Here is a 3,782-nt window from a genome sequence, read left to right on the forward strand (position 1 = left end):
CTGCTATTCCTACACACATGGACTTGTGTTTACAGCTTCACTCTAATCCTAAGCTAGCTCCTTAAACTCAATTATTATTATTATCATTGATAGGAGAATGAATGCTTTGGGGGTTACCATCTATCACTTATCATTTATTATTCACCATGGATTATAACCATTTATTGCGGTGTTTGATTTGATTTGTTTTGTTTTGTCTTGTTCTATCTGCATACATGGTGATGTCCACCTGTTTTCTCATGCAATTACAACCTCCCGCCCCTCCCCTCCGCCCATTCCGGGGGCTAGTCTATTTTAGTAACGTTCTGTTATACATGGAATACTTATGATTAAGGACTCTAGTTGTTTTTATGGTGTAGTCCGAAACGCGTAAAGTTTCCATGTAAAGATTTATACTCAGCCTTCACGATGTTTTTAATATTTCTAATAAAGACTTTGGAGATTTTATCTTAAAAGGAGAATCAGTGCCGGATCATTTTTCCTATTTCCTTCATCCACTAACCGGTTGGGACTCACCGACGGATCCTAGGCACCCGCAAGGTCCAGCAGTCCGGGCAACAGGTGAGCTGAAGAATTTTTCTTTCTTTCGGTGTGCTAGCTCTGAGCTGTTTGACTTCTAGGTAAACCGTTGTCTTCTCACATCTGCTCCCCCTCACAGCTTTAAGACTGCACTCTCACAGACTCAAAAAGAAAATGCAGCTACATCCTCCTCAGCCTATACAATAGCACTCTATATCAATGAACAGGTTTCTAAAATAGCCTGTACACAAAAAAAGAGGGACTACAGGCTACTTTAAAAGTAATAAAGCAGAAATTTCCCCCTAAAAACATGATATATACAGTTACAAATGTATATCTATTGTAAAGTTCATGGCTCATTCGGTGATGTTTGAGGTAGGCACTGGAGGCGATTTTAAACAAAACATCCAGGCTGCTTTATTAACGTTCCATAAAGCAAGCTATAAACATTGAAAATAAACCTCTCATTGCAGAAACACAGGCTACACCAGGGGTCTCAAACTCGGCTGGGTATATGGGCCGCACAGAGGAAAAAAATAATTTGGGGGGGCCGCATTCTTTGCAGGACAAAGTGACATTTTTATCGGTACCATATATATTTTTTTTTTTTACACTCCTTTGGATCACTGATTTTGAACATTTTTCACTTGTTTATTATAATAAATGTGCACATTCTTTGTTTAAATATATATATATAAAAAAAAAAGTGATGGTGAAAAAAAGTCATGCCTTTTTTTTTTTTTTTTTTTTTTTTTACATTTTATCCCTTTCTTGTAACTAATAGTGTTACAATTATCACTATATAGAAATTTTGGACAACATCTTTTAGCAATGTTCCCCATCTTGTTGTAATGTGCCCATCCTGTAGTAATGTGTCCAGCCTTGTCCCCATCTTATAGTAATGTTCCCCATCTTTGTCCCCTTGTAGCAATCTCCCTATCCTGTAGTACTGTCCCCATCATATAGTTGTCCCATTCTATAGTAATGTCCCCATCCTATAGTAATGTCCCCAGCCTTATCCCTATCCTATAGTAAAGTTTCTCATCCTTGTTCCCTTGTAGTAATGTCCCTATCCTGTAGTACTGTGCCCATCCTATAGTAATGTCCCCATCCAATAGCATTATGCCCATCCTTGTAATGTCCCCATCCTTTAGTAATGTGCCCACCTTGTCCCTATTCTATAGACATGTGCCCACCTTGTCCCCATCCTGTAGTCATGTGCCCACCTTGACCTTATTCTATAATCATGTGCCCACCTTGTCCCTATTCTATAATCATGTGCCCACCTTATCCCCATCCTATAGTTATGTGCACACCTTGTCCCTATTCTATAATCATGTGCCCACCTTGTCCCCATCCTGTAGTCATGTGCCCACCTTGTCCCCATCCTGTAGTCATGTGCCCACCTTCTCCCCATCCTATAGTTATGTGCCCACCTTCTCCCCATCCTGTAGTCCTGTGCCCACCTTGTCCCTATCCTATAGTCATGTGCCCACCTTCTCCCTATCCTATAGTCATGTGCCCACCTTGTCCCTATCCTATAGTCATGTGCCCACCTTGTCCCCATCCTGTAGTCATGTGCCCACCTTGTCCCTATCCTATAGTCATGTGCCCACCTTGTCCCCATCCTATAGTCATGTGCCCACCTTGTCCCCATCATAGTCATGTGCCCACCTTGTCCCTATTCTATAGTAATGGGTGGTGGCGGTGGCTGAAAGTGGGCAGGGGCAGTGGCTATAACTTACCGATGACTCTCAGCTTCCACAGACTCTGGAGTGAAGCTGAGGGGGCGGTCTCTGGCCCCAGATCCACAGTGATTGGAGAGATCGGTCACAAGACCGGTCTCTCCAATCAGAGCTGGGGGCGGGTGAAACTGAGGTCACCCAGCTCCAGCCAATGATCGGTGCTACAGCTGCACTGATCATGGCTGGATTTCAATGTTTCAGCCGTTTTCAATGGCTAAAACATTAGTGGCTGTGATTGGCTGAGCGGCGTTCGTCAGCCAATCACAGCTTCCGTAGGTCCGGGGAGGAGACACCACCCCTCCTGAGGTCCCCTCCTCCCCGAATCTAAGGTATTTGCAATGCAAAGCGATCGCAGCCACCGGGGCTCTGGGGCTGTGATCTCGCCATGACATACTGGGTACGTCATGGGTCCTTAAGTACCAGGGAGCCATGATATACCCAGTACGCATAGGTCGCTAAGGGGTTAACGTCACACACACACACACACACACAGAATTCTTCTCACCTGTCCCGCGCTCCCTCGGCTCCTCATCTCTGCTTCGTGCGGCCCCCAGACCCGTGCCCCTGTTACTATCGCGGCCGGTCCAGGGGCCGCAGCCCCTGTCAGTGATTTCTGTCAGATGATTGTTTTGCCGCCGCGAGAGCGCAGAGTCCTTGACTCAGATCAGCGCCGGCAAAACTGGCTGCGGCCCCTGCACCGGCCGCGATAGTAACAGGGTCCCGAGCCTGGGGGCCGCATGAAGCAGCCTGACGGGCCGCATGCGGCCCGCGGGCCACGTGTTTGAGACCCCTGGGCTACACGGTCCTAATAAAAACACTACAGTGTGAGTTCACCATACAAGTTCAAGCATGGAGACTTTGTAACGGGGTGCCGGGGGTGCCTCGGGGCTTGTAGTCGTGGCCCCCTTTTCTCTCAGGCCAACCCCCGGCTCCGTCGTCACTACTGGGACAGGGGATTGTTCTGTGGGGCAGAGTGTGGTGGAAAAGAGCATACTTTCAGCCAGAGGAAGACTCTTCAGGCAGGGATCAGATAAACCAGACGACATCTTTATTGCACAGCGTTTCACAGACAGCTCAATGCACGGATTTTGTAGCGCACGGTCACAATTCCTGTCCGGGGAAATCTTTCCTTGTTGTCTCCTCTAGTGGGGATGTGCCCGGCTACTCCACTTCACCTAGGCTCCCACTCCAGCTAACACAGACTGAACCCACACCAATTCTGCTTCACCCTTGAGGACACTTCTTCTCTTCTTCCCTTCTTTCTTTCTTTCTTTCTGCCCACTCAACTCCACACTCTGCCCCTGGCTGTTCCTTCTCCCCCATCCCGGAATCAACTGACTTCAACACACACACACTTCTCTCTTTAACCTGCCGGCTCCTCCTCCTGCCCTGTTTCTATGGGGACAGCCGTCCCACCCGGGCTCTAGGGGAAACCCCACTGCACAGTAAAACATGTTTATTAATAACATCAACAGTAACTACCCCAGAGTGAGGTATCTTCAGGGGGAAACTGCACCT

Source organism: Anomaloglossus baeobatrachus, chromosome 4 (genome assembly GCF_048569485.1).
Source record: "Anomaloglossus baeobatrachus isolate aAnoBae1 chromosome 4, aAnoBae1.hap1, whole genome shotgun sequence".
NCBI lineage: Eukaryota > Metazoa > Chordata > Amphibia > Anura > Aromobatidae > Anomaloglossus > Anomaloglossus baeobatrachus.